This window comes from Cheilinus undulatus, linkage group 16 (assembly GCF_018320785.1).
Source record: "Cheilinus undulatus linkage group 16, ASM1832078v1, whole genome shotgun sequence".
NCBI lineage: Eukaryota > Metazoa > Chordata > Actinopteri > Labriformes > Labridae > Cheilinus > Cheilinus undulatus.
The window spans coordinates 45549797-45568146 of NC_054880.1; the positions used below are offsets into that span (position 1 = coordinate 45549797).

Here is an 18350-nt window from a genome sequence, read left to right on the forward strand (position 1 = left end):
GTTTTCATGTCTTTGTTGTTTTTTAAGTCACTTTGTTTGCTGAGCTTTTAACCGATAAAATGTTTGATAAAATATTGACATATAACCTCAGATTTTCTACTTATTTTAAGTTGAAAAGGGTTGCACTTGGGATCTGTCAGCAGAGTGGGGGCCACTCCCTGAAAAAGTATCTTTTTCAGGGACAAAATCATTAGCCCCCCTGGCGCTAACAGTCACTAGTGTCTCCTTTTTGCTGGATAACAGCCTGCAGTCGCTTGTAGTTTTCAACAAGTCTCTGACTTGTCTCCTGAGGATGCCCAGCCTTTTCTTCTTTGGCGAATCTCTCCAGCTCCTCCAGGTCTGATGGCCTTCTGGCATGGACTTTCATCTTCAGTTAACCCCACAGATTTTCAGTGTGATTTAAGTCAGGGCTGTGTGCAGGCCACTCAACAAGTTTTAGTCCATAAAAATTCCTCATATTTTAGTCTTTACTTTTAGTCCAAGCATTTATTTTCTCGCCTAAATCTGGTACCAAATCATGGTAGTGTGTTCTCTGCACCCTGCTAAACCTGGGGTCCCTGCTTTCTACAGCTGAGAGGCAGAATAGATACAGATGCATTGGTTTTTTTTTTAAGCTTTATTTTTGGGCTTTTTCATGCCTTTATTTGACAGAGGAAGGAGGAATTGTTTGCCCCCCTCCTGATTTCTTTCCTAACTCTAACACTTTTAAATATTTGTCACACTTCAAGTACATTTTAATGAAATCAAAGATAACCTGAGTGAATATGACAGTTTTTACATCATGACTTCATTCATTAAAGTAAAAAGCCATCCAAACCTACCTGGCTCTATGGGACAAACTCGTCTTTGCAGAATAGTTTTAATTCAGCCACACTGGAGGATTTTCCAGTTTTAACTGCCCGTTTAAGGTCACACCACAACATCTCAATCAGATTTGACTAAACCTCTCCAAAACCTTTATTTAGTTTTTTGAGTCCATTCAGGGGTGGACTTTCTGGTGTGTTTCGGGTCGTTGTCCTGCTGCAAGTGTGCTTGATCTTCAGGTCAAGAACTGATGGCCAGACATTCTCCTTCAGGGTTTTCTGATAGAGAGCAGAATTCATGGTTCCATCAATCACACCAAGTGGTCCTGGTCCCTCTGGTCACACCATAAGGCGCATTTACTCAAAAAGAAAACACTGCATATGGTCCCAGGATGTGTATGCACTCTAAGCATCACCGCCAGCACAAACAAGGAAGTAACTTTTTCAGATAATTTCTCCCACATTATAAGAAATTCATCAGTGAAAACCACATGTTGATTTTCTGTATAGTAAGTATGCCTTATGAGGTCCATCCATCCATCTTCATCCTCTTATCCAGAGCCAGGTTGCAGGGGTAGCAGGCTAAGCAAGTCCACCCAGACGTCTCTTTCCCCAGTGACACTTTCCAACTCCTGGGGATCCTGAGGCGTTCCCAAACCAGACTGAATACGTTATCCCTCCAGCACATTCTGGGTCGTCCTCGAGGTCTCCTTCCAGCCCAGCGTGCCAGGAATACATCCATGGGGAGGCGTCCAGGAGGCATCCTGATAAGATGCTCAGACCACCTCAACTGGCTCCTTTCGATGCGATGGAGCAGCGGCTCTACTCCTTACCCTCTCTCTAAGGCCTCTCGGCTCAGCTCTCTCTTCACCACCACAATCCAGTCACGATGCCTGCAGCACTGCTGATGTTACGCCAGCCCACCTGTCAATCTCACGCTCCCTTTTACCCTCACTCGTGGACAAAATCCCAAGATACTTGAACTCCTTCACTTGGGGCATCACCTTATGAGGTGATGTTTGTATTGAACACAGTCCTCAGTTCAAAACCAGAACTAGCATGTGGAAGTGGGCGGCACTGAGCAGTGCTGGTCTTCACTTCCTGTAAACGGTGAGTGTGGGAGGGTTTCCATGTTTCAAAATGGTCCATTTTTAAATTAATATTGATATTTCAGTGCAGAAATTAATCAGATTAATTAGATTAAGAGAGCAGCTGCTAAAATGCCATTACAAAGCAGCAAACAGGTATTTGAAGCTGCTGGTGCCTCTGGAGTCCCACCAACCTCAAGGTGTAGGATCCTCCAGAGGCTTGCAGTCGTGTATAAACCTACTATTCAGCCCCCCCTAACCAATGCTCACAAGCAGAAACGGTTGCAGTGGGCCCAGAAATACATGAAGACTCATTTTCAAACAGTCTTGTTGACTGATGAGTGCCGTGCAACCCTGGATTGTCCAGATGGAGGAGTAGTGGATGGTTGGTGGATGGCCACCATGTCCCAACAAGGCTGTGATGTCAGCAAGGAGGGGGCGGAGTCATGTTCTGGGCCAGATTCATGAGGAGAGCTGGTAGGCCCCTTTAGGGTCCCTGAAGGTGTGAAAATGACCTCGGCAAAGTATATAGAGTTTCTGACTGACCACTTTCTTCCATGGTACAAAAAGCAGAACAGTGCCTTCTGTAGCAAAATGATCTTCATGTATGACAATGCTCCATCTCATGCTGCAAAGAATCCCTCTGTGTCATTGGCTGCTATGGGCATAAAAGGAGAGAAACTCATGGTCTGGCCCCCATCCTCCCTTGACCTTTAACCCTACTGAGAACCTTTGGAGCATCCTCAAGCTAAAGATCTATGAGGGTGGGAGGCAGTTCACATCAAAACAGCAGCTCTGGGAGGATATTCTGACATCCTGCAGAGAAATTCAAGCAAAAACTCTCCAAAAACTCACAAGTTCAATGGATGCAAGAATAGTGAAGGTGATATCTCTGTTGTGCATCATAATTTGGAATGCTGTGTATTGTATATATGCTGTATATGCTGATATTTCAAGCAGTCAATTAAAAATCAGAGGCCTTTTCCAGCACTAAAAGTCAGTGTTCCTGTCTGATTCCAAACAATAAAAAATCTTGACCATGGTGGATTATGTGTAGCGGATGTTTATGGTTTTGGAGGATGGTAAATCTGAAGGGTGAGATCTCTGATGCTGAGAAAAAAAGGGTTATCTTCCAGCCCCACAAAGGAGATGAAAGTCAGAGAATGCATCAGTCAGGAAACCAGCCCGGAGATGTTCAAGAATATCTTCAAAAGAATGGGGCGATCGTTATGAGCTTTAAAATCTGTGCTAAATATTGAAACGCTTTAAAGCGTTTGGAGATACTGATATCGATTTAATTATTAAAGTGCGCTCAAAATAAATCCTTATAATTGCATTTGGCTCCACTAGAGAGACCACAACAGCGTTTTAGAGAGCCAGGGATGTTTTGAAGAAATGAAGAAATTCTGACTGAGAAAAACCTGTGATTAAAATTCTTCAGGCGAAAGAGGAACAGATGATGTGTTATTGACGCTTGTTGTTGGCTTTATGTGACATTTAATCCCTTTAGTTGTGATTTTTATGAAAACAACAAGTCTCAGAAACGCCTGCGGACGCCCTGCTAGGTCCGACCTGTAGGATGTATTAGCAAAGGAAAGAGGAGGAATCCACAGCGGTGTTGAATTGTGATGAAGCAGCCCATTATACTGCTGCTGGCCCCGCGTGTTAAGTGAAAGATGTGTCTGTGTGAGTGAGAGGTGGAGAGAGGGATCGATGAACAAAGCAGGCTTGGTGAATAATTCAGAGAAGTGGTTTGAAATGCCTTGGGGGAAAAGAGTGTTTGCTGTGTGTTTGTGTGTGTTGTTAGACGCTGAAGCCACCGGCTTAAACTGGGGTCGCACTTGAATCAGAATTTTACAGCGACTTGAGATTCTGAGAGGGCCGAGGGAATCGACTCAAACTTTGTGTCTAAAGGACTGAGGCTGAGCCGCGGGAGCTAAAGGCTCTGGAAAGGTTTAAAAGCCTCTGTGGGACGCGAGTTAATGACCCCACTGTGTGTGTGTCAGAAGATGTACGTGTGTGGATAGGATTCCAATGATGCAAAAAAAGGTCAAAGACAGCTGAATGCACGGCCTACAGCGTCCAACGTGGAGTACTTTAAACGCTGATACATGCGTAAGTGCTCTGGGTTGGTGTGCTGACGGGAAAGCCACACGCTCATGAAAGGAACATGAGCTCTAAGAGCGTGGCTGTAATGAAGATCCAGCAACAGCGATGAGCAGATGGTCAGCGCTGGTCCTGGACCGTTTATAAAACCGTCTTTATATACCCGCTGTCATTCCTTGTCCTTTCTGTCTCCAAATTTCTATTCTGTAACTTCAATCGTCTTTGTTCGATTCAAAGTCCTGATCCTGGCATCTGAAACAGAGGGAGTTATGGGAAAAAGAGTTCCTTGAATCTTTGGATTGTGCTCCAAGTAAACAACACTGTTCCAAGCACATATAAATACTTTACCATGTATCACGACAGCGAATGTTGAGGAAGTAGCAAAACTTTCTGGAGCCTTCTTATACAATACCAGCGCGACAGTGATGTGCTGCTGCACCCCTCCTCTTTCTGTATGCCAGTAATACTCAACATCTGGAGCCAGATGTGGCTCTTTAGTGATGATCTGTGGCTCTTTTATGTCTTCATTTTAAATATTAATCCCCCAGAAAACCTTAAAGGGGAAACTTTGTTGCCCTTTTCACAATTTTATTTTGCCACTCTTTATCCATTTAAGCAACATTAAATATCACTTTTTACCTACTTATTTGCCCGTTTTGCCACTTTTTTTTCAACCTTTTACCCATATTTTGCAACTTTTTTCCCATTTTTGCCCCTTTTACCCCATTTTTGTCCATTTAAGCTATCTTTTGCCATTAAATACCACTTTTTTTTAACAACTTTTTACTCATTTTTTTGCCACTTCTATCCCATTTTTCCCTCTTTCAACATTTTTCTCCCCATTTTCACCTATTTAAGCTACCTTTTGTCATTTAATACCTCTTTTTTCCTAGTTTTGCCCATTTTAGCCACTTCTTGTCGCCACTCTTACCCATTTTTGCCCCTTTTCATCATTTTTGGCCACTTTTGACCATTAAAACTACCTTTTGCCATTGTATACCACTTACTTCCTATTTTTTTGAGTGTTTTTGCCACTTCTAGTTGCCACTTGTATCCCATTTTTGCCCTTTTTCACCATTTTATTTGCTACTTTTTATCAATTTAATCTATTTTATGCCACTAAATAACACTTTTTTTCCTATTTTTTGCCCATTTTTTTGCCTGTTTTTGCCAGTTTTTGCCACCTTTGGACCATTTTATGCCAACTGTAATAATTTTTTGTCACTTCTCACCCATTTTTGCTACTTTCTGACCCTTTTTCCACTTTTCCTCCCCATTTTCACCCATTTTTGTTGCCTTTTGACCATTTTTGCCACCTTTAACTTATTGTTACTTCAAGCCGTTTTCACCACTTAGATTGTGGCTCTTGCAAAGGTATTTTTCAATAATTTGGCTCTTTGGTTGAGCAGGGTTGAGTAACACTGCTGTATGCATTCATATCATATTCTTGTAAGTGATACATAGAAATCTTCGTGAACAATTGAAGTTACCACCTATATAAGTGCATACTGCAGGAGATCTGTCTGAATCCAACTGCTACAACTGTTCAAATCACCCTGACAGTGCCTATAAAAAGTATTCACCCTTTAAGTGACTCTATAAATCAATCATAGTCAATATAATTTGGCTTTTATTGACAGAAAACTTACAAAAAAAGACGTATTTAATGTCAAAGTGAAAACAGATTTCTACAAAGTAATGTCAGTTAAACAAAAATATGTGATGTAAAATAAGTGACTGCATAAATTTTCACCTGCTTTAAAGTGTCTGACCTAATTCAACAGAGGTCCAGCCAACTGGTGCTAGTAGTCTCACAGGAAGTGAAATTGGGGTCACCTGAGTGCAGTGATTGCAGCATAAAAAACACCTGTGTCTGGAAGGTCCATCCCCTGGTTAATCAGTATTCCTGGCTACCATTACACCAGGAAGACAAAAGAACACCCCAGGAACTCAGAGTAAAAAGCTTCAGCAGCTGAGATGGAGAGACTCTGCAGACAACAACTGTTGGCCGGGTTCTTCACCAGTCAGAGCTTTATGGGAGAGTGGCAAAGAGAAAGACACTGATGAAGAAAACTCAGATTCAGTCTGGACTAGAGTTCACCAGAGGGACTGTGGGAGACTCCATGGTCAAGAGGGAGAAAGTTCTTTGGGACCAAAATGGAGCATTTAGGCCATCAGATACGACACCAAACACTGACATCACCACAAACACACCATCCGTACTGTGAAGCATGTTGGTGGCAGCATCATGCTGTGGGGATGCTTCTCAGCAGCTGGCCTTGGAAAGGTAGATGGTAAAATGAATGTGGCAAAATACAGGAAAATCTTGGAGAACAATCTGATTCAGTCAGACAGAGAACTACAGCTTGGGAGAAGATTTATTTTCCAGCAAGACAACGACCAGAAGCATTCAGAAAGCTACACAGCAATGGTTTAAAGACAACAAAGGGAATGTTCTGGAGCGCTCAGTCAAAGCCCAGACCTCAATCCCATAGAGAATTTGTGGCTGGACTTGAAAAAAGGGCTGTTTGTGCCTGATCCCTGGGCAACCTGACAGAACTTTAACAAAGAAGAAAGGAGAAAAATTCCAGAGTCCAGATGTTTGAGCCTGACTGAGACCTATCCACACAGACTCAGAGCTGAGACTGCAGCCTAAGGTGGCTCTACTAAATACTGACTAGAAGGGGGGAATATTTATGTAGTCACTTATTTCCCATTAGATTGTGTTATTTGGTTGGCATTACTTTGTAAAAATCTGTTTTCACCTTTTCAGTAATGTTCAATTGAATCTAAGAGCTGCTTAACATCAGGCCGTCCTCTGTTTTACTGTGATTATAGTCGTTAATATCTAATTGATCTGATGATTGTTGTCCTGCTAATTCCACTCATGCTGTACTTTTACCATTATTACTGCCACTGTAGCTTTAAATCCATCTGTCACAGCTGTTTCTGTGTTGTTGTTTGTCTGTTTGTCTCTTCCCATGTTTCTTTCTTCAAGTCAAACAGTCACAACAGATGATTGTTTAACATGGTCCTTCTAGAGGTTTCTGCCTGATAAAAGGCAGTGTTTTCCTCTCCACTCTAACTTTGTTATGTGCTTTGCTCTTGAAGGATCATTGTTGGATCTCTGAGATAACATCTGTTACCAAACACTAATACTGATAAATAAATGTTATTCTTAGTCATAGGCTGAGCTAGCCAAAGATAGAAAAACACAGGTAAGTGGATTAAACTGAACCAATTCTACCAAAACAACAGGATTTTTCAGCCATGCTTGAATGTATTGAATGGACTTGAGCTTGTACAGTGTTTTTTCTAGTCACCTGACAACTCAAAGCACTTTCACACCGTAGTCACACCATAGTCACCATATAGTGTACTATATTCACTATATAGTACACTATAAAGTGAATACAGTACACACCGCGGTGAATATGGTGCACTGTAGTTTACTATAGTCACTATATAGTGCACAGTTTGGTGAATATAGTGCACTATAGTCACTACATAGTGCACTATTTAGTGAATATAGTACCCTATATAGTGAATATAGTACACTTTATGGTGAATATGGTGCACTGTAGTCTACTATATTTACTATATAGTGTACTATTTAGTGAATATAGTACACTACATAGTGAATAAGGTGCATTGTAGCGTACTATATTGTAAATGGTACTAAAATTAACCATGAATCAAAACATTGTGCAGGTATACCAACAAGAAAAATAATAACATTGTAGCGCCCCTAACCTCAAAGGAAGAAAGCAACCCACATTCTTCTAGGTTACGAATGTTGGACTCTGACTGGAAGTTGAACAGTGATCATTTATTTCTTCCAACAACTATTAGCTTGGAATGCATGGAATTAGGAAAAAAACAAAAATAGAGCTCTTTCACACCAAAATAAAATAAAACAAAAGTTTCAACGAGTGTCCGTTCTTCTGTATCAAAAGATAGAGTTCAGTCCTGTGTTATGTGTATAAGTTTGTCTAACTACTACCCGGGTAGGTTTTTGTGATGAACGCTCTTATCTGTGTCAAAGTGAAGTGAGTAGATGTCTGTAGTCCTTGGAGTGGATCCTGAGCTCCGTTCGCTGTCGATTTCCTGGCTCGCCACTGAACCGCCAAAGGTCCAGAACCGTACCGATCAATCCCTGGTCCAGCATAAAACCAATCTACACACATGGTGCAGAAAAACATTTCAATTACTACAGTATCAATATTCATTACACGACTTTCTACTACTCCTACTCTGATTCTCTGCATAAACATATCCATCTGCAGGACATGCACTGCTTCAATCATTGTCAATGATGATGTTTACATTTACACAAGAAATATTTTAACACAATTATTTATCATGAACTTGTATTTTAAGTAAACTTATTTATCTTTATAAGCAGTATTCATATTTCTAACAGCTTCTTTTTAACCAATATTTATCTTTTTAACTATAAATGAACTGTATCATCCATTTTATTACACAACATGGGTATTGAAATAACCCCAATGAGATAAATCACACTATGTACACAAAACGGTACTCCAAAACAATATTATTATAACCTGGCATCATACTCAATCTCTGTCCCCCTCATTAATATGGTGGTGGCATGATAGCTTAGCCAGCTACACCATTAGCACCTGTGTTGAATACCAGGTTAAATACTATACTGATCTAGCTTAACGGCGCTAGCTTAGCGCCGCTTGCTTAACGGCACTAGCCGCATTAGCGTTAGCACGGTGGCTAGCGATCTCTTTTAAAGTCATATTTTCATATAACACAATGATACAACAGTACCACGGTGGGTTAAAACATTGGACAACATATCTGTAACTCCGACTGGTTTTATGAAAGCATCACAGTAAGCAGCATTTTCATATGAGCTAACATCAACAAGCTAATAACAAGGCTTAGCCTCTGAGGTAGCACTGCTCTTACCGGAGTCCAGTAGAATCTTATATGGTTGAAACGGCTCCTCTTCCTCCTTACAACCCTCAAGACTCTCTCCTGATAACAAGAGATTTGTCAACACTATTCAAGGATTAATCAGTTTATGAGTTTTACATCATGTTTCATACCAGGATTCGTCAGCTCACTCACGAGCAGTGACTTCCGTCAGCGCCTCGTGCAAGTCTCAGAAAGTGCTCAGCGATAACAACTCACAACAGGGCTAGCGCACCATCGTGTGACAGGGCACGGCAATTACCTCACATGACATAGATGGGTTCGATACCCATGTGGGTTACAACATGCCATTTTTTTAAAGATGTGTTTTGGGAGACAGGGTCTGACAATGTAGAGAGAAACGTTATCATGGATGTCTGATAGGAGAGTGTTCCAGAGGCAAGAGCGAAGCGGCCGAATGCTCCAAATCCCACGATGGTCCAGCGGGCGAATGGTGCAGTGAGGTGGAGGGAAGAAGAAGAAGAAGACCTGAGGGTATGGGAGAGTGAACTGATGTGTAGGAGTTCAGAGGGGTATAGAGAAACCAGGTTTAGCAGGGCCTTAAAGGGGAGGAGAAGAATCTTCAGTACGAGGGGATAGCTGGCCTGTTCTCCTGTTCTCAGCTGCTGGAGAATAGCAGAGACGTGATCTGTGGATTATTGGAGGGTGCTCTGGAGACGTTGGGAGTGGCAGAATTCTGCTACAGTAGTTGTTGAGAGAAGTGAACAGGGTGTGATGTAGAAAAGCAGCACTGTTGATGCAAGTGACAGACGTCAGTGTTGCATGGTTGGAAGTATGGGAGTAGCAGTGGTGTGTGCTGTCAAAAAGAACATCCAGACCCTTAACCTTGAGAAGGAAAAGCTGAGGAATGATCTGTTGTCAGGGAAAAATGTCAGATTGTGTTGAGTCGGATTTGGTGCCAATGAGAAAAATGTCAGTTTTATCAGTGCTGACTTCAGGAAAGTTGCAGGAAAACCAGGATATAATACCAGTAGAAAACCAGGAAGGAAGGCGGGTGGCAGGGTGAAGCCAGGTTCTGTTGACAGGTAGAGCCAGGGCAGGAGTGGGATGACTCAGTCCAGTCCACTTTATTGTGGGAGTGTGCTTCTAAAGCTTCCTGATATTTATCTAGCTTTAATGATCTACCTCTTCTTTTATGGTCCATCTTTTCTGTTTATAATGATTTTTAGTTTCTTTGGGTGGAGGGATTAGCTGTTTTTAAGGAAATAAACAAAAAAAACAAAACAAATAAACTTACATTTCCAGTCAGACAGACCACCTTGACTCAGCGCGCTGATTGGCTTATGGACATAAAACATTAATGTTGGGAGATGCAGTGAGAGAGAGAAAGAGATGCAGACGAGAAAACACTGCTCAAACAATGAGCGCTCATGCCCACAGCTCGTGAGTGCAGTCTGGATGATCTAGTTATTTACATGGCCCAAATCCCCCGAATTCTACCGATTCTCCAGATTAGCCATTCCAGGCCTTGGTAGAGCTGGGTGTCATTGGCACAGCAATTAAATTAATGTTAAATTCATGGAAACTATGGCCAAGAGGAAGAAAATAAGCAATGCACAGAAGAGGCCCAAGGACAGAGCCCTGAGGAACACCTAGAGGCTGGAAAAAGCTAGGATCGGAAAGACTTGGTTTGGTGAACTGAGTGTGGCTGAGGAATATGATTTCAATCATTCTGTGAGCGTGTTTGTTATTCCAAACCAGCCCAGTCTGTCAAGGATTATAATGTGGGGGATGGTGCCAAAGGCCACCAACAGCAATGTGTATTATGTTTACTAAAGTATGACTAAACTAGTCAACAACCTTTTTGTACCATGAGGGAGATGAGACTAGTGCCAGCCATACACCAGAGGACTTTACTAAAACTGTTTAAAGACTAAAAAGACTGACATCTGAGACCCTCTCACATCTAAAGACAATCAGCCAGCAAGCCGTTGAGTTTTTAGTCTCAGACTCAGATTTTGCAAAGACTGTGGGTCACCAACTACAAGACTAGAATATGACTCCTTTTGAGATTATTTCCCATCATGCATCCAGTTAACCTTGCAGAGCAGATGGATTCGCCTGTTTCCGTGTTTCTCACTGGTGAATCCATCTTGCAAAGCTCCCATCTGAACAGTTTTGACCCGGTTAGAAAGTGACAGGACCAATCAGCGACAAGGGACAGTACTTTCAGGCGCGGCAGAGTTGAGACGTAAGAAAGCAGCAACAAGAGGCCAGCGCAATTATGGAAGAAGAGACTAGCGTGGATGCTGCTAAAGCGCCAGTTTTATCAGAATTTGACAACATTTCTTCTTTAAACGAAGAACAAAGAACAGGAGACAGAGTGTCGTATGAGCTATATGACAATGCGTGGTTGCATTCACATCTCATGCAAATCGGGCCAGAGTCCACTTGAGACCACCTCCCCAAGTGGGCCCTGGCACAGTTTGTTTGCATTCACACTGACCACAATAAACCAGATTTGGGGCTCAAATGCACTCAGATCTGGGACTGGGCCCCTAGTGTAAAAGCCACCTAAAATGTGGACTAAAGATTTCTGTCAAAGTGACCACTGGTGCTCAGATCAGTGAGGATGAGAAGGGTTGTTTTGCCTGCATTCCTCTATAAAGGTCTTTTCTTTTTCTCCCTCTTTCTTCTTTTGACTTGAGCTGACCACTGCAAACATCTGTAGGGCCGTTTGGTACAAGTCCCATTTCTCACTACTATCCATAATGATGAGAAGCAGCGGTGAAAAAGTAAGTTTCACAACAATCAGTCGACCACAGCCCTGGTCAAAGACATAAATAAAAGCTCATTTCTTCTGATAGGACTTGTCTCTACTTGCCCTGTTAGATCTCAGAGCAGCATTTGACACAAATGACTTTTAAATCCTGGAAAACTTAATTAGCGTTAAAAGAACCATGTGAGGATGATTTAAATCTAATTTATCAAGTCAATCTCACTTTCTACATTCAGCATGAATCTTCTATGAATGCCCAAATGGGTCATAGAGGGCCTCGATGGGAAGACCAGTTCTTCCACCTTATTAATGCTTTCACCTGGTAATATCATGACGAAACAGCCCATGAATATTCAAAGCTATTCAGATGGCACATTACATTTCAAGCACTGAAAGATTCAGAACACAGAGCTCACCTCTCATCCTTTCTCTCTATCCCATTAATCATTTTACTCACTTTCTATCCTTTCTGGAGTTTTTATGTTTTTGTTTTGCTGCCATCCCCGTATCGTTGTTACGAGCCATCTGCTGCACTAGAGTCTCACACCCATAGTATACATCCAGAGAAAGCACTGTTTGCAGCAGCAGCAGCGACAGCAAGTTTAGAAGGCTTCTCTCTGACGACAAGCTACCAACATGACGTCTGCTTCACTCATTAGGCTTTATAAAACAAGTACAGTGCCTATAAAAGGTAATAACCCCTTTGGATCTATTCTTCATCTATTTTATAACTCAGTCATGGCCGATATCATTTGGTTTTTTTTTTTAAACATAAGATTGTATTTAGTAGAGTCACCTTTGGATGCAATCACAGCTCTGAGTCTGCGTGGATAGGTCTCTGTCAGGCTCACACCGAAATTTTACTCTATTCTTTTCTGTATGCTTCCGGTCATTGTCCTTCTGGAAAATAAATCTCCTCCCAAGCTGGGGTTCTCTTTCAGACTGAATAAGATTGTCTTCATTCATGTTACCCTCTACCTTTACAAGCCTTCCAGGGCCAGCTGCCAAGCAGCATCCCCACAACATGATGCTGCCACCACCAACAGGATTGTTGACAGGCACAGATCTGGGGAGGGCTACAAAAAAGTTCTGTTGCACTGAAAGATGCCAAGAGGACAGTTGCCTCCATAATTCTCAAATGGAAGAAGTTTGGCATAACCAGGACTCTTCCAGGACCTGGTGGTCCAGCCCAGAAGCCTGAGCTATTAGGGGCAGAGGGCACCAGAGGGAACCATCACTGCAGCAATCTGGGCTTAATGCCAAAGTGGCTAGACGGGAGCCTCTCCTCAGTGCATAAAAGCCTGGATGGAGTGTGCAAAACACTGACTCCAAAGGGCTTCCTTAGGAGGCACTCCTGTTGATGGCATTTCCTGAGAACCTTGTCAAATGTCAAAGATGATTTCCAGGAACTTGTACTCCTCAACCGGCTTGACAGGCCTCCTATAAGCCAGAGCAGGTGTCAGTAAAGGGTCCAGACTCTAGTTTGCATATTTATGCACTGGCTCTCTAAGGGTAGTTTTTACCTCTATCGTGTAGCACTGGACTCTCTGGTTTTTATGTAAAAGTCAAAGCTGACATCATTCTACTGCATATGACTAACTCTGAGAGAATAAGTCCGTTTATCTGTTGCAAGTCTGGACACGACAGGGACAAAACAACAGATATTTGTTACCAAAATAGCCACATCACATCCTACATCAAGAGTAGGATGTGATGAGACCAGGTTCTGATTGGCACATCAAAATGACAGTAAAAGATTACTGCACCGTACATTTACATAAGCCCCACAGTAAAAACTGATATTTGCAGCTGTCACCAACTCTTCTTCTTTGCTTTATTTTTTCTCATGTCAGGAAATAACCATCAATGCTAATCTGGAAACCTGTCCTAGCAACTGAGAACTTCATCCTCGAGTCCAACCAGGAAGAATAGCTGCGTCCATGTGCCAATGCTAATGGGGATCCCAATAAACAATAAACAATAAACCAGGCAATGAAAGGATGTTGATGCTGAGATGTGGACACATTTCTTGTACTTAGACCTGTTGATGTTGTCAAATCCTTCCATGTCTGGTTGGTTTTGTCCTGGATGGAAACAGTAAACAGGTTTAGCAGTTTAGGGCTATTTCTGCCTACTAATTCTAAGTTGTTAATATAATAGCCTTATAGCCGTTTAATACAACTAGCTTAGGGTGAATACTACTACAGCTCTACTCCTTCTACTACATACTCTACTATCACTACTACTGACAGCTCGGCCTACAACCGCTGACTCAACAATTATTTGCTGGATTGATTCTCACTGCAACCAAAACGCACAAGGGTTTGACTGAAGCCAAGAGCACCTCTTCTCTGTGATTCAAGCTTTTTTTGTTCCACTGCCGTGTTTACATGTTTCACAGTATTAAAGAGGGAAACGCTAACCTTGCAAAGCAGATGGATATGCCCGTTTCCTTGTTTTTCACTGGCGAATCCATCTTGCAAAGCTCCCATCTGAACCATTTGGGCCCGGTTAGAAAGTGACAGGACCAATCAGCGTTGAGGGGTAGTACTTTCAGGCGTGGCGGGGTGTGACGTAAACAGGCAGCAGCAAGAGGTCGGTGCATTTGGCGGAAGAGCTTAGCGTGGATGCTGCTAAAGCGCCAGTTTTATCAGAACTTGACGACATTTTTTCGTTAAAAGAAAAACAAAGAACAGCAGTGAGTTGTTTTCTTTTCAAAAACGACAAAAGTCGAGTACTTACATATCTTTAGTCTCCATGTTTCGCGTTATTCCTTGGCAGCTGCGCACGTGCAGCTCGATAGCGGCTATGTCACATGTTTTGTTGCTCTGATGGATGTGTGAAACGCAGGGAAACGCCCCCTGATTTAGAGGAACTTCTCCAAACAATACAGAAAAGGAGGCACCCAAAGTTTTTTCACCAAAATGGGGTAGGTGAACATTTATGGCAGCCAGGGCATTGCTATACTTTAAGATGCTTAGTTTTTAATGAATAACTGTTACTGAGTTATCTTCATCAGTGTATTTAAATCCTCTGAAGACACACTGAGGGATAACCCTCCTCTTCAGTGGCTCTAAGGCCTTGTCCACACAAAACAAAAACAATATATTGCTGTTTCGTTTTGAAAAAGTTTTCTGTAAATACAGGATTGTTTCAGCACAGAACTACTGAAAACGACTGAAAACGCTGTAGTACATATGCCAAGCCTGTAAGTGGTGCTGTCACGAAAACGAACCAAAAGAGAGAAGAAGATCACACCAAACTGCCCCAAACCTTCTCTTAGTTGCCCTTCTGGTTGTTCTCCGCTGTGGATTTAAGAACATATGGTGTGTGTGTTTCACAGTGGTGGTAAAGGAGCATCAGATTTTGCTGTAAAAGCCATGATAAGCTCAGTAGCTTCTGCAGCACCAACACAGCCCTGTAGTCCGCCATTGTTGTTTTGGTTCTACAGCGCACGCGGCGAAGGTGAGTTACGATATGTGTGACGTAATCGTTTCAAGAAAGATGCAGATGGCTGTCCACACGAAGACGAAACTGTAAGCGTTTACAGTAGGGGTGTGAATCTTTCCTTCTCAAGACAATTCGATTCACTGACGATTCATTAAAATACAGAACGATTCAGTCCAATTCAATCCAGTACAATCTGATTCTAAAATCAAAATAACTTTTTGCTTTAACAAAAAATAGCAGAAAAGGGGAAAACAAGATAATTTCACGATAATCTAAGTTTATTTGATCTTATTTATAAAACAGACTAAATGCCAAGCCTCCTGTGCTAACATTCTGAAATTATGTTAAAGAAAATTTTCATCACACCCAGGTGTCTTACTTTGACATTAAACTGGGAGATGAATATTAAAATGAGTTTCTACTGGTACATGTTTGTCCCTCTGTACTTGTAACTTCCTTAGTGTTATTAATCCCAACAACAGTACAAACTAAATATCACATTTTCCCAAGAAACACAAATTAAAACTAATTCAAAGTCACAAGGAGATTTGGATAGACAGAGCTCTAGTTTACAGATTTCTTCACTCTGGGACCCGGTTTCAAAAAGTAGCATTAACAGCCCCTGCAAACGCTGTTTCCATGTGGATGAAACACTGATGCCACAAAAAACTTTAGCATATACTAGTACTCCGTGTGGATGGGGCCTAAAGACAACAGAGAAATGAAGCAGACACAAGTTGAACAGAAAGATTCAGATTTCAGAGAATGAAGGCAGAAAAATATGCAGTCAAACACAAAAATATTAATACATTAAAACAGTAAAATCAATGCATAAACACAGCAACAAATAAAAAAACAAAGACATTTTAGTCAAAAAAGCTGAGATTAAATTTGGTATTGTTTAGGGGTTTTATGTTGGTCAGGTTCTAACATTTATAGAGCAATTAGCCATGACTGGGAGTGTGAGCTACGTGTCATGGTTGACCTGTGTTTTTGAACTTTAGTGTTGGAGAGGAGGCTCCTTGGTTTGTTTTTTTTCTCTTTCTCTGCAGGCTGGTCGGGCAGAGCAGAAGTGGCATCATCAGGTGTTTAATTGGAGGCAATCAGGAGCTCCTCTTTACCACCCTGGGTTGAGGCTTCAGACGTCAGAGTATTCCTTCAGCTACTGAGGGGTAACCTGACTCTCAACCACCACTGTGCCTTTACTAGTGAGTTCTTCCGTGCATTTTGAACTTCTGGTTCCTAATACTTTGTCTTTTTATTGCAGTGCCTCCAACACCCTGCCAGTAAATCTGCCTTCCACCAGCCAGCCAACTCACCTTTGTTTGTTCCTTAGTTATTAAACTCCTTCACCATCTACCTTGGCTCATGCTCTTCTTCTGGGTCCCAGTCAGCATATCATCACACTATGGTTACTAGGGGTTTAAGGGGTTTTGTATTCGTCCCAAACCGCCATGGTTCAGGGGTCAAGGTTTGGTATACACAAATACATCCAAACCATTATAAAAGGAAAATAATGAGAAAAACGAAATAAAAGAAATGTGACAGTATTTTTCCTTTGATAAGTGTTGCTAATCACTATTGAAGGGAACATATTAAACATGTGTCCCTGTCCTGTCCACAATCCCCTCAAGTACCAGAAAAATCCATTCCAGTCTCTCTTTCTCCACCTTTCAGAAAATGTGTGCTAAAACAAGCTGTTCTCAGATTTTCCCCTCATGATGTCATGTAGGGAGTTAGCCCCACCCCCAGGTTTTGGTTGACCCACCCCACCTGGAAGAAAGTTCCACCCTCATCTCCTGGTCTTCTTCTCAGCTGCCAGCTGAGATGCTGGATAGCTCAGTGGGTTACCCCGCTGACTTTTGGAAGATTGATGGTTTGAATCCAAGTCAGGTCCTTAATGTTGGATAAAAGTGTCTGTAACATCAGGAGTGCCACATCCATTTCCTGAGAGGGGTGTGGTCAGGGGCGGAGTCAGCCACAGACACAAAAACAGCTTGTTCTGAGCAGGGCTGAAACAGAGGGTTTTTTTAGACATGCAAAAATCCAACACTAGAGTGTTAGTTCAGCAACAAACTTCACAGGCATGTTTTAGGGACCTCTGAGAACAATATAAACTTGTCTTAAAAGGGTAAAATATGTCCCCTTTAAAACATTACCATATGTCAGGGGTGTCAAACTCAAACACAGCAGGGGCAGGATTCTGAATTTTGGTCTAACCTGAGGGCCTAACAGGGTCAACATTTAACCATTAACTGTCAACCTCATGTTCACCAGTGATGAATTATGGGAAAATAGAGTCTGGAACTGATGCTCATGATTTTGAGATTTAAAAAAAGTAAAAAAGATAACTTAAAAGGCTCAAAATCTAAGATAAAAATTCAAACTTATTGGTTCAAAAGGTCAAAACATGAAATTAAAGTCAAAATAATGTTTTTAAAAAGCAAATATATAAGGAAAAACTTTGAAATTGTGATTTTTACAGGTCAAATTATGAGTTTAAATTTTAAAAATGTGAGTTTAAAAGGTCAAAAATAAGCCAACAATTCAAAATCATGTGTTAATTATGAGTTAACATAAGATCAAATTTGAAATCACAAGTTTACAAGGTCAAAATAACATGAAAAAATGACTTAAAAATGTCAAGACATGACTTAAAATGTAAAACTCTAAATATAAAAGGTCAAAATATGAGATTAAAAAAAACAAAATCATAAATTGGAGTCATAACTGCAATGCAAAACTGGAAATATTAAATGAAAACAAGAATTATTTTCTTTTCCACATCCTGACTTTTATCTAATTATTTTAACTTTTTATAATTTTCATGCCTGAACAAAGATATTTTAAATCAACAAGGTTAACTTTACATTTTTATACTGGAGGAAACCTGCAGACCTCATACCAGAGGGCCAGTTATAATAAAAAATATGATAAGATCTTATTTTAATTGTGCCACGGGCCGGACTTGGCCCCCAGGCCTTAAGTTTGACACCCCTGCCATATGCTATGTTAGTAATATCCTAACAAGGATTTATCTTAGTCCTGTTTAAACTTGAGGTTGGAATTACTCATACATCATCTCAGTGTGCAATCAAACTGTAGTTTCCTCAGTATAATAAATGACAAATTATTTTTAGGGAATGAAATACCCACTTTAAAACTGGTCTCTGACATTTCAATCATGTCTTCCAATTAGACTGTCCTGCAGCT

At 41.3% G+C, this 18350-nt stretch overlaps 1 long non-coding RNA gene across 1 annotated transcript; it reads left to right on the forward strand.

The window, feature by feature from the left end:
* The first annotated feature begins 15021 nt into the window (after positions 1–15021).
* On the forward strand, positions 15022–16495 carry LOC121523196. The gene is made up of 3 exons (XR_005993034.1): positions 15022–15152; positions 16190–16309; positions 16405–16495. It is a non-coding gene; the product is annotated as an uncharacterized LOC121523196 (long non-coding RNA).
* The last annotated feature ends 1855 nt before the right edge of the window (positions 16496–18350 follow it).